At 44.9% G+C, this 13,921-nt stretch overlaps 1 protein-coding gene across 3 annotated transcripts in view; it reads left to right on the forward strand.

Moving 5' to 3' along the window:
• LOC126187475 (protein slit) overlaps nt 1-13,921 on the forward strand; it is a 793,364-nt gene that overhangs the window by 382,130 nt on the left and 397,313 nt on the right. The window lies entirely within an intron of this gene.

The raw sequence follows: 13,921 nt of genomic DNA on the forward strand, positions 1-13,921 counted from the left end.
AGTTCTAAGTTCTAGGGGACTGATGACCTCAGAAGGTAAGTCCCATAGTGCTCAGAGCCATTTGAACCATTTGAAGTATCTAGTTGCATACACATGGATGTAACTAACTGCTCAAATACTCGCATTGTGTCTATGTCGCCCCCTATGCAGCATCTAGTCGTAAACACCTCTATGTAACAGACTGCTCAAATATCATGTACTATCGCCCCGCATGCAGCATCTAGTTGTAAATGCCTGTATGTAACACACTGCTCAAATATCACATCTACATCACCCCAGCATCTAGTCATAAATACCTGTATGTAACAGACTGATGAAATATGGTGTCTGCATCGCCAGGTGTGCAGTATCTAGTCACAAACACATATAATAGACTGCTCAAATATTGTGTCTACATCACTCCATATGCAGCATCTAGTGACATACATGTGTACATAATAGACTGTTTAAATACTCGTATCATGTCTACATCACCCCATATGCAGCACCTAGTCCTAAACACCTGTATGTAACAGACTGATCAAATATCGTGTCTACATCATCCCATACGCAGCATCTAGTCACTCACACCTGCACGTAACAGACTGCTAATAACGCCCCTGACAGGGATGCATACATCTGTATGTAATAAACTCGTCAACTACTCGTATCATGTTTACTTCGTCCCGTATGCGGCATCTAGTTGCAACCTCCTGTATGTAACGGGCTGTTCAGATATCATGTCTACATCGTCCCATATATACGATCTACTTACTGTCACCTGTAGCCGCGCGGGATTAGCCGAGCAGTCTAGGGCGCTGCAGTCATGGGCTGTGCGGCTGATCCCGGCGGAGGTTCGAGTCTCCCTCGGGCATGGGTGTGTGTGCTTGTCCTTAGGATAATTTAGATTAAGCAGTGTGTAAGCTGAGGGACTGATGACCTTAGCAGTTAAGTCCCATAAGATTTCACACACATTTGAATATTTTTTTGTCACCTGTATGTAACAGACCAGTCATCTGTCCCAATCGAAGTATATCAACAATATCTGTCGGCAGCTGTGGGGTTCCAATTAATTATCATTTATATAAACTGATTGGAAACATTCCTTGCAGAACCACTAGAAGTTCTGAAAACTCTTTTTGGTGTAAAAAACTTTTCACGTCTTTTTCTTTGTTTCTTTTCCGTGCGCCAAGTCGTTGTCTTCCTCTGTCGTAAATATAAGAAATCACCAGATCTTTCCAGGACTTAGTAATTAAGTTATAGTTTACCTGAAAATAAATTGAAATAATCCTTGGGTAAGGTATAATCAATACTTTGAAAAGAAAATAATCTATTGTAATGTGGGAAAACGAGGTGTTGGTATATCAGGCCACGGGTTTCTCAATCACAAATGAGATGCCGTGTGACTGGGGCCTCCTATCGGGTACACCATTCGCCTGGTGCAAGTCTTTCGAGTTGACACCACTTCGGCGACTTGCGTATCGATGGGGATGAAATGATGATGATAAGGACAACACAACACCCAGTCCCTGAGCTGAGAAAATCTCCGACCCAGCCGGGAATCGAACCCGGGTCGGTAGGTAGGACATTCCGTCGCGCTGACCACTCAGCTACCAGGGGCGGACACCAATCACAAAGAAACTACCGAACCGATTGAGTTGAAATAATGCTTGGATTTATTCATACTGCAGAGTGCTACAGTAATTTGTTACAAAAAGAGTTTTTTTTTTTGCTGTATCTTGAGTCGGTCAGTGGAAGTTAAAAAACTGTTTCTTCAAGTTAGTGTTTTTCATCTGTTTAGTAATAACATGTCATACAATTTATGTTTTTACGCTTACTTCGTATTAAGCATAAAATTTATTGCACTTAGTGTGACGTACAATTTGTTCACATGTTTAACATTTTGTGGGTATTTACGAAAAAGAATACGAAATAACGATGTTTATAATGCGATGTCACGTTTGGAGGCAATCGATGGTACCTACATTGCCATATCTTACAACGTCCATCAGCTACAAATATCAAGTTCAGGAGACTTTATCTGGTGTGTGCGTGTAAATGTATTTTTCATTTTGTGACGTCTAGATTGCCCCAGGTGGTGTACAATCCGCAGGGTCCATTCACATTGATGTGACCACCGCCTATGTTCAACGTGGCGGTGGAGGGTTTATAAAGTGGAGTGGAGTCGTTGTCTTAATGCGGCAACGGAGCGATTTATCTGACAACCCAAAGGCATGCTCATTGACTTTCGGACCAGATTGAAAACATTTCTGGAACGGCCAAGTTTGTATACTGTTGTGCCGCCGTCGTTAAAGTACTCAGAGCGCATGGCAAAATGGTGCTATCCAAAATCGGCGTCGTGTCAACTGTTTTGCACCACGGACCTTAGGTGACAGGGATTAACGACGGTTAAGGAGACGTGTACGGGCGAATGGACGTGCATCTGCTGAACAACAGACAACCCAGATGAATCTAGGGGCTACCAACAGTGTGTCCTCAACGAGCGTTGAGGGAACGTCGCTGTGTATGAACCTCCGCAAGCAGGCACTTAGTTCAGGCATCCGTGCTGACTGATGTTCATCGCCGACGAAGGCTGAAATTTGCACGTCAATACTGCAACTGGAAGTCTACGGGGCGGCGACAGTTGACCTTTTGAGACGAATCATTTTCTATGCTCCATCAGACAGATGGCCGTTGGCATGTACGGCGTGAAACGTGTGAAAGCAAAGACGTCCAGTCTGGAGAAGGGGGCGTTGTGGCCTGGGGAATGTTTTCTGGCCGTTCCGTGGTTGACCTCGTCATTTTGGAGGCCACAGTGGATCAACACAAATATTGGACCTATCCTTGGGTACCATGTCCACTCATACATGCAGTTTGTTTTTCCTCGGCACGATGAAATCTACCATGCAACGTGTCACGCAGCTCGCAGGGTACGGGCGTGATTTGAACTCCTCGTATTTAAACCCAGTCGCGAATTTCTGCAACCACCGCGATCGGGTCGTTCGCGCCGTGGATCCTCAACCGAGAAACCTAGCTAAGCTTGCCAAGGCGCTGGAGTCGACTTGGCTCCGTATCGAATGGTTCAAATGGCTCTGAGCACTATGGGACTTAACTTCTGAGGTCATCAGTCCCCTAGAACTTAGAACTACTTAAAGCTAACTAACCTAAGGACATCACACACATCCATGCCCGAGGCAGGATTCGAACCTGCGACCGTAGCGGTCGCGCGGTTCCAGACTGTAGCGCCCAGAACCGCTCGGTCACCCCGGCCGGCTGGCTCCGTATCGCTGTCGGTACTTTCCAGAACCGCATTGACCCCCTCCTCCACGTCTCGCGCTGCAAAAAGAGATTATTCAGGGTTTTGACAGGTGGTGTGCGCTGCAGACCCTACTGCTTGGGACAGGGAAATTTTCACCCAGAATCGTTTATTACTGTAGCAAGCAGAGTAGAGAACTTTTGAGAGAAGTACGGAAAATCGACGCTTGGTTCGGAATTAGCAGAATCCTCCGACACTGTTCGCTTGCAATATCATTGGTTATTCCTCAGGGTTACATTTGAGGGCTGTGTGACGGAACAGGGTGTCTGTCGTTTCACGTAATGTCCTTACAGCTGTGTTCAGAGGACTGTAAAGATTGTCACTTGCGTCTTTCCAAACGATATGCTGCTGCTGCTTGGCACTTGAATTCCTCTTCTTGAGGAAGGTAAGGATGAGTCTGTTGTCGTTAGACATTTACTCCACTAAGATGGGTTGAAGTATGCTGGGACGTTCAGGAATAACTGGGACAGTAGTGCGTAGTGGGTACTAATGATTGCCGGTCAGGGACTGGCGGAAGTCACGTGAATAACAGCGGTGCGTCCGCTAGGGGCCTTTACTTCACTGGCCCTGTTGACGCCTGGGACTGCCAGTCAGCGACTGACAAGGCAAGTGGTTGATGATGATGATGATGATGATGATGATGGGTGTCGGGCGCGGTAAGGAGGAGAGTCTTCTAAGTCCTCCTGCCGTCTGGGTGATTCTTCTTGTCCTTCTTCTTCTTCTTCTTCTTCTTCTTGTATGTGTCTGCTTGTGACACTTCAGGATCTGTCACTTCCTCCCAGCTGGCGGCTTCGGCGTCTTCGGCGGTCCTCGCCCCTTGTTCTTTGCTTGCGTTCTCGGCTCGTTCTAGCGAGGCAACGAGAACATCCCACTCGACAGGCGTGAGAGGAGGGCGGGCGTTGTAGGACCTGAGAGTGTCTCCTGCAGCTGCGTCTTGTGCGGCTGCGTCTTGTGTTTCCACCCTCGTGGCTTCCTGTATTACTACAGGTTCCACGGGGGCGGCATTCTGCGTGTCAGCATCCTTCTTCTGTGCTGGGTAGGGCTGGCTGGCCAGTACATCACGGAGACTGTGCACCAGCTGCCGAGCCTCGGCTAGTTCGGCTTGGAGTTTTGCCCTCTCTTCCGCCGTTGCGGCTTTGAGGGCAGCAATTTCTTCGTCGGCGGCGGCGCGGACCCTGGTGCACGCCTTGCTGACTGCGTCCGGTGGGACAGCCGCGTCATCGGCCACCACGGATCCGCCAGTGGCGGGGGGTAGCGAGGACGCAACGGCCTCGGCTGTACCCGCCTCCTTGGTGGTCTTGTGTCTCCGTCTAGCTTTGTCACCGCGACTCCAGTTCTTGATGTAGCTGCAGCCGCGGTAATTCGCCGCATGAGCGCCGCCACAATTGGCGCAGCAGAGTGTGGCATCCTTCTTCGTGCAGTGGCGCGAATCGTGTGCTTGCGCACACCGAAGGCACGCCACTGGATTACGACAGTACTCGGCAACATGGCAGCGACAGCACTGCTCCTTCCGCTCCGCCGTCTTCTTGCATCCCCCGTCTTCTGATGCGCCGAGCACGAGGCCCAGCAATTGCTGTAGGGCGGCGGCTTTGCCTCCCTTTCCACGTCGTCCATACATGCGGGGATGCGAGCGCTTAAAATGCAGCGATCAGCTCACCTCTGCAGCCTGAGCGGGAATGCCAAACGCTATGGGTTCCTGTTAAGTTACTGACTGAGGACTGTATGCTAGGCAGTAAGTAAGGTGTCAGTGTATGAGTGGACAGCCGAATAGAACCTTACAGCCAGGCACTGTGGCGTGGCGGGCAGTGGACGCGCGAGGCCCCATTAGACGGCGGGTCGCTGTGTAGCAGGCGGCGGCGCTGCGTGTGTTTGCCGGCGTCGCGCGCCGCTGTTGACCGTGCAAACACCTGGCCACGCCACGCCATGCCGCTACCTGCCGCCGTATACACTGCGCCTGTCAGTCGCCCGCCATCACACACTGCACGCCAAATATTTACACACTTTCTACAGAAATTGCTGTCCACTGACGAGGTATCGGGATAAATGTGAAATTCGCCCTTTCTCCGCCGTAGATTTACCTGAGCGAAAGACGTACTGCATTTTTCGTATGCTACGGCTGGTACGCGGTTCATCAATATTGGTCTATGAACCTCCTCCCTCTCACAGAGTCTACGTCTGTGGCTTTATGGAACGAGGAGGGCAGCTTCGAACGCTGCTTCCCCTGGAGCGTGCAAGACAAACCTATTTGACGATACGGAAGTGTCTTGGCGGCGAACGTATCGCGAGGCGCGTGCAGTTGCCAGTAACAGCATCCAGCGGAGCGTGCACGCGCAACACAAACGAGTTTGTGTTTCTAGCGCGCTACCGAGCCAGGTGGCGCACTTGACTCGTATTCAGACTCGTATTCGGGAGGACGTCGGTTAAAAACCGCGTCCGGCTATCCTGATTTAGGTTTTCTGTGATTTCTCTAAATCGCTTCAGCAAATGGCGGAATGATTTCTTTGAAGCCTCACAGCCGATTTCCTTCGCTAATCTGAGCTGTCTCTAATGACCTCGTTGTCGACGGGACGTTAAACACATCTCCTCTATCGCGCGCACTGAGCGGCCAGCCATGTCCTTCGAAGAAATTATAATAACGGTAGACGAAAAGCCAGAAACTTGGCAGTCTAATAATAAATAAGTCGACTGGAAGAAAGAATAGCAATGAAACTTAATATCGACGGTAAGTAAATATTTTTATTGTGTCATTTTCTTCTGATACAAGTAATTCACGAACATTTCTTACCACTAGTGATGTTAGATGCACTTGTTTTAATTGTGTAATGCTATTTTCATTTAAAATAAAAGTTCAAAAAGCAAAAAAAAAAAAAAAAAAAAAAAAAAAAGAAGTTGAGTTTACTCTTACTTGTGTCAAGATAACTAGAAGTTCTTCCTCTGGTGATATAGTTCAATGGAGCCGGCCGGAGTGGCCTAGCGGCTCTAGGCGCTCACAGTCTGGAACCGCGCGACCGCTACGGTCGCAGGTTCGAATCCTGCCTCGGGCATGGATGTGTGTGATGTCCTTAGCTTAGTTAGGTTTAAGTAGTTCTAAGTTCTAGGGGACTGATGACCTCTGAAGTTAAGTCTCATAGTGCTCAGAGCCATTTTTGATATAATTCAATGGTAATTGGTGCAGAGTACTCTCAAGCGTGTGTCGATCCTTTTCGAAACGTAATAAAATCCCGACACAGATATTGTCGCGCATTCATGAGATTTATGAGGCTCTCATCGTAAATCTCTGCAAACAGTTCTCTGTTTCACTAGAATACTTGGGCCTTCTCGTACACTGAATAAATCTACTTCCGGAAATGTACTTCCTTACAGTATCGGATCGGATAACGGTGCGTCCGCCTGTATTGTTTGTCTCGTCTACGAAGAACGTTGCTGAAGAAAGAACTGTTATTCGGGACATTACAGCGTCGGCTCGCGATCTGACGTCACCGAGCGCATTGCCTGCACCTATGTCGCCGTTCTTACTCCTAGCGTAGCACTTCTGAAACAATGCTAGTAATGTTGCCTGCTACATCTACTGCATCATGAATATGGTTTATCATCTGGACTGTTAATCTTCTGTTCCCAGAATGTGTGGCCGATTGTGAAATACTCTTGTGGCAGCGTTGAAACATCGCGGCGTTCAGACGTCATTCTCATGATCACCCCGAAAGGCGACTTGCAGAGTTTGAAGTAGATTTTTCGTGACAACATCAACATGATATCGCTAGAAACAGACACATTGGTCAAATAATTTGAAGGGTAACATTGATGTGGACACTGAAGCGAAAAACGAAGGTCCAAAGCTCCATTTCACGCAAAAATGGTGTGAGTATACGGTATTTTTGTGTGATTTTTCATGAAAACTTTGGTAAATCTTGCTTTGAAGCATCCGTTCCGTTCTAATGCATACCATGCCAATATGGAGCACTTTTATGGAACACCCTCGCATTAAACTCCGTTACTTTCAATATTGAAATATCACTATAATCTAGAAGAAATTTGTAGCAATCAAAACTTGGGTAACATATTTTAGTGCTCTTAATGAACACTGTCTCAATAACAAACGCAATAAATAATTAAATATCGTCATCATCTTCGTATCCTTCCAGCGACCCGGGTAGGGTGTTTGTGAACAATTTGCCTCCTTTTTACTCTATCTTGATATACTTTCTATCTTGACATTGTTTTCCAGTTTTCTCCTCTAGTCTTGAGATATTCCTTAATCTGATCTGCCATTATCCATTTGTACCCAACTTTTTCAGCCCACATAAAGCATTTGCATCTAGGAAGTTCGGAACCATTAGTTTTTCTAAACACTCTCGGATCTTAAAGTAAATGTATAATACAATGTTTAACGGAAATGCGATGTATTAGTTCTAACAAATATAGATGCAGAAAAGGAAACAGATACAATCAGTGTAACCAATTCTTCAGTAGCAAAGAAAAAAATAGTAATAGAAACAGCAGACTTATACTATTACGTCCCACAGCACTTGCCGTAGAATATCTAAGCAGAAATATATAATCTATGTAGAAATTAGTCGAACAACCAACAAAAGCTTGGTTACAGTTACCCTCCAGCTCTTCCCTATTTTTATCCTCCTCATTTCTGCCTTGCATACGTTTTCGTTTGTAGCATCTGTGTCAGGAGCAGCATTCGCTACGGCCCAACCCATAACGACTGAAATTTGTGGCCGCAAAATTAACTTTTGACATAATTTTACGGCTGGCCGTGTGATTCAGAAAATTTACTGTCCGCCTATAAATAGCAGATTCTGTTGCGCCTACCAGACGGGGTCCTTCCTCTGCGAGGTCTGCGTCTCTGAACAACGAACGAACCAGACAGTTATGAGTGGCCGCCTTATGACAGTGGCTGCAATTAATCATGCGGCTGACGGCTTTTCGGAAGCCAGGGAGTATAGAGGGCGTTCCAAAGTGTTGGGGTCAAATCTATGCAGACGGCAGAGGGTTCCAAAGTGATTATTTTCAGATCAGATTGACAATGAATATTTCAGGAGGTGCGTAATCTTTGATGACTTTGGTGTGTGTGTGTGTGTGTGTGTGTGTGTGTGTGTGTGTGTGTGTGTGTGTGTGCGCGCGCGCGTAGGGGAGGGGGAGGGGGAGGAGGAGGTTTAGTGTTTGTGGCACATTAAACTGATAGCGCCATCTTAATCTATTATCTGCTAGCGACGTACAAATCCGTGCACAATCTGCATGCTTCTAATGCTAACGACGTACATATGTGCCAAGAGCTGAGCGAGCCTCGAGTGATGAAGTCAGATGTAAACTTTTTTAAGTCTTGTTAGTAAATGTTTGCGACGCGGTCACGTGACCTAGCTTGTAACGCTGCAAGTAGTTTCGACCGACGAAAGCCTTCTGTTATACGAAAGTCGATGGTTTCAGACAGTACATTCCATATGAAAGATATACTGAAGCTCCAAAGGAAATTACTTATGTTTTAAAGAGGCTTATGTCTGTTGAAGTTATTTTATGGGTCTTGACGCAGCCGCTGGGCTAATACATTTTTCCTGTATTAGTGTGTATGAATTCTGAAGAAGGGTATATTACTACAGCTGAAATCATGGTCAAGGTTTAAAATAAACATAATTTAGTGCAACTGTGGGCTGTTTTTCATTCGAGACAATGAAAAATGTACATGTGCTCCGTGAAATGAAAACAAGGAACTGAGCAATATCAGGTTAATCCTTACGACCAAAACGCGTATAATAAATTGTATTTATGGGCTTAATAGTGAGTAATGTAGCTTGTCATTTCTTAAATTTTTCGAAGACTGCTGCAAATTCATTTCAACAATTAATCATCATTTACATAATACACTTCATCCTCTTCTTCTGTTTTCTTGTACTGACGTCATAGACTTGGTAAACTGTTGAAAGCATGTGTATGCCAGTGTAACTGTTAGACGTTCTCTGAATAGAGATTAAATATTAAAATAAATTTATAACGGTCTTCGGGAATGTTCCATAGATACACCTAAATATATACATACCCTATATATATATTCCGAAGACTGTTATAAATTTATTTTAATATTTAATCTCTATTCAGAGAACGGATTTATAAAAAGTTCATCTAAGACCATCAGGTATTTTCTGTTGAAACTCATACAGATACAATATTAGCAAATCGGATGTACTGCCTGAGAATTAAATCACCCTCATACATAGGACAAAGTGGGTTCAAAGAAGAAAAAGAATCCACGGGTAAAAAATGAGAGCTGCTTGGAAATTCCGAAGATTTAAAAGTAATAATAATAATAATAATAATAATAATAATAATAACAATAATATATGTGCATGTATAAAAATATTCACTGCTGACCGATCAGTCATCGTGTTAGTATACAATAATCGTCACGCCCAACAGTTGCTAATGCCGTGGCAGTGCCATGAGTCGTTGGTTATAATTGTGAACTCGTGTACTGGCTGTCCTTTCAATGCTTAGACAATATACCCGATAAGACTCAAAAGACTCTCTGTGTTCATGCAGAGGTCCACCAAACCACTTGCCTTGGCCCTAAAGCAGAGATAATACACCCTTAATGCGGAAGTTTCTCGTTTCAGACGAAGATCTAAGAGGAGGGGTGGGGACACTTTATTATAATGAATTACATCTGTAAATATATCAATATCCAGGTTTTTACGTAATTTGTGGAAAATAAAAGCAGTCAGAAACGTCAGTTACCTTTGTTTCTATGAAAATACCTCCGCAAAAGTGAAAAAACTCGTAATATGTAATTACTAAAAGGTAAAATAATATGTAATTACTAAAAGGTAAAACAGCCTACGGCCTTGCGGCAGTGATAACACCGGTTCCCGTCAGATCACCGAAGTTAAGCGCTGTCGGGCTGAGCTACCACTTGGATGGGTGACCATCCGGTCTGCCGAGCGCTGTTGGCAAGCGGGGTGCACTCAGCCCTTGTGAGGCAAACTGAGGAGCTACTTGATTGAGAAGTAGCGGCTCCGGTCTCGTAAACTGACATACGGCTCAGAGAGCAGTGTGCTGATCACATGCCCCTCCATATCCGCATCCAATGACGCCGGTGGGCAAAGGATGACACGGCGGCCTGTCGCTACCGTTGGGCCTTCCAAGGCCTGTTCCGACGGAGTTTAGAGATTTAGTCCGCAGCTCGTGGTCGTGCGGTAGCGTTCTCGCTTCCCGCGCCCGGGTTCCCCGGGTTCGATTCCCGGCGGGGTCAGGGATTTTCTCTGCCTCGTGATGACTGGGTGTTGTGTGATGTCCTTAGGTTAGTTAGGTTTAAGTAGTTCTAAGTTCTAGGGGTCTGATGACCATAGATGTTAAGTCCCATAGTGCTCAGAGCCATTTGAACCATTTTTTAGAGATTTAAATGGCAAAACACAAAACAAAGAGCAGTGCAACAATCCTCAGACTTAAAACTAGTGTGACGTGGATGCCGCTGCTGCAGGAGAAACTTACTAAACCATTGTTGTTCCCCTGTTCCACTGCATTCAGTGAAACCATAAACGAGCAACATTCTCCCAGCGCTTTGTTAGTAACGCTATCCGTACTGCTGTCTATAACTGTTAACGTACAACCAGCACTGCCAGAAAAACAGGCCTGAGGCGTCTTGCCACGGTTCGCGCTGCTCCCTCCTTTGGAGGTCCGAGTCCTCCCTCGGGCATGTGTGTGTGTGCGTGTGTGTGTGTGTGTGTGTGTGTGTGTGTGTATGTGTGTGTGTGTGTGTGTGTGTGTGTGTGTGTGTTGTCCTTAGCGTAAGTTAGTTTAAGTTAGATTCAGTAGTGTGTAAGCCTAGGGACCGATGACCCCAGCAGTTTGCTCCCACAGGAACTTACCACAAATTTCCAAAACAGACCTGAAACAGACCCGAGCAGTACGGAATGCATATTTGAGTACGAAGTTGCCATTACGTTTGCCAATAACAGGTACCGTAAGTGATCGGATCAAAATTTATATCCAGACAAGACACGTAGCGCATACCGCCTACATCTACATTATTGTGCACGGTTTTCACTGCAATACAAATACAAAGCTAACAGGGTCAGATCACCAAACAAAATACAATAATTGCGTTCTGGATCAGCCTCAGATGTGTGTGTTTACTGCCAGTGTTAATAATTTTTGATAAAACAATTTGAAAACAGCCATATAAATTCAATCTTAATAAAGTAATCAGATTTGATTGCAAAATATTGTATGCAAGGTTGGTTTCAATCTTCCAAGATCGTCAACAGCCCACCGAGCAATCTGTGGAGACGGTGAGCGTAACAAAACACACGTGAAAAGATACATTCGTCAACTGCTCGTATCAGAATAATGTGCTGCAAAGCACAGTACTCTGATATGAAGTTCTGATACAGACACAATGGGAAGCTGACGCAACTATATATACATCTGAAAATGATCTAGAGAGATCGAAACATGTCATGTGTGTAAAAAATGTACGATTCAGACTGAAGAGTAATTGAAAATTGTTTTAAATATCAATAAAGTTGCTGTTCACTCACTACGAATCTTTCGGCTATATTATTGTTACTATTATTATTATTATTATTATTATTATTATTAAATCCTACAGAACTGAACGGGGAGCATACTAAATTAGGTGGGGGGGGGGGGGGGGCGGAGGAGGAAGTAAGAAACTCTAAATATCCCCCTCCCCAAACAAAATCTTCAATCCATGCCTGTCTCGCGTGGTACTTAACGAACTACTTTTCGATCTTACTACTGTAAGCACCCATACCCTGCACAACGATGCTTTCAAAGAAAAACAAAGGACAGTCAGGAATTTGAGACGTATGCTACAAGATCGTTCAACATTGTCGTAATACGTTCCATATGGTCGTGTGTACTGCAAGAGCCTTTGAAAATAGTAGATACTGCTGGATGAAAAGGGAAGAAAAGGCCCCTCGATTTCTGTAGATGAAATGAAATCAGCCTCTTGCTTCTCTCTAGGGACATCCTATACGTAGCTGTTGTGTGAGAGTCGCCTAAACGAATTCTGGAGTTGTGGAATAGCGGAGGAGGGCTACGGGTCGTCTTGAAAAGCGACGGAGGTGGGGCGGGGTTCCCAGGAAGTGGTAGGAGAACCAGGCGGAGGGTAAGGGGAGGGGAGAAGAGGGGTGGGGTGGTGAGGGAGGGAGGAAGGGAGGAAGGGAGGGAGGGAGGGAGGGAAGGAAGGCTGCCTGCAGAGGCCCTGGTTTGATTGCAGCGGATCCGCTGAGCGCTCGAGAGGCAATAAGATTCCCGTTACAGGCGCACGAGCGCCAGCCTGCTCCAGGGCGATCCCTGTAAGGCCAGCAGCGTAAGCTGGAAACAGGTGCTACGTGGTCATATTCGCGAGTAGGTTCTCAGGATTCCAAAAACCGTGTCAATTCCGCAAATTAGTGGGTAAATGCTTCAGATCTCTGGAAAGAACATTTTAAGAAGCTGTTAAACGCTGAGGACCAGGTACATGAGGAAACAACAAATAATGGAGAAATTGAGAGAAGTTGGGAAGCAGAATTAGGACAAATTACACAGGAAGAAATGGAAAAAGCTGTGAAGAAGATGAATGGGGGGAAAGCCCCAGGACCTGATGAAGTATCAGTGGACATGATAAGAGCAGCAGGTCCAGTGGGAATGCAGTGGCTGTATAGAATACTATCAAGCGTGTGGAGAAATAGTAAAATACCTGGCGACTGGAGAACAGGAGACATTGTTCCCATCTTCAAGAAAGGCAATAAAAGACTTTGTAAAAACTACAGAGGAATAACCCTCATGAGTCATACAGCCAAGATTTTTGAAAGAATTTTACTAAATCGAATAAGTGAAAAGATAGAAAAGGAGCTGAGTGAAGAACAGCATGGGTTTAGGAAAGGAAGGAGCACAATCGACCTGATATTTTCTATCCGTCAACTGATGGAAAAAAGTTGGGAGTATAACAAAAGGGTGATAATGGTTTTTATAGACATAGAAAAGGCATATGACTCAGTTGACAGGGAAAGACTCTGGGAAGAACTGAAGAAGATAGATATAGAAGATGGATACATTAATGTTATAAAGACAATGTACAGAGGCCACAATTGTAGAATTAGAACACCATTGGGGAACACTGAATACTTCGAAATAAGACAAGGACTTAAGCAAGGAAGTATTCTATCTCCTGCGCTTTTTAATGTTGTGATGGAGGGAATGAATAGGGCAGTTAAAGATATAGCAAAAGAAAAAGACAAAAAGATGATTTTTGCAGATGATATGGTAATATGGGGTGATAAAGAGGTAGATGTACAGTTACAGCTTGATGCGTGGAAGGAAATAATGAAAAGGTATGGATTAAGAATAAATAAAGATAAGAGTGAAGTAATGGTATTTGGAAGAGAGAGAGGTATCAATGGAAATATTACCTTGAATGGAGAACCCCTCAAAGTGGTAGAAAGTTTCACTTATTTAGGGAGTGAAATATCTAGGGATGGAAGAATAACTAACGAAATTAATAGGAGGTTACAGAAGGGAGGCAATTTCTACCAAACAATAAAACATCTGATTTGGAATAATGAAGTTCCAGAAAGAGCAAAACTCCTGATGTATAAGAATTATTACTTCCCTATTGTC

The sequence above is a fragment of the Schistocerca cancellata genome, chromosome 5 (assembly GCF_023864275.1).
Source record: "Schistocerca cancellata isolate TAMUIC-IGC-003103 chromosome 5, iqSchCanc2.1, whole genome shotgun sequence".
NCBI classification, from domain to species: Eukaryota; Metazoa; Arthropoda; class Insecta; order Orthoptera; family Acrididae; genus Schistocerca; species Schistocerca cancellata.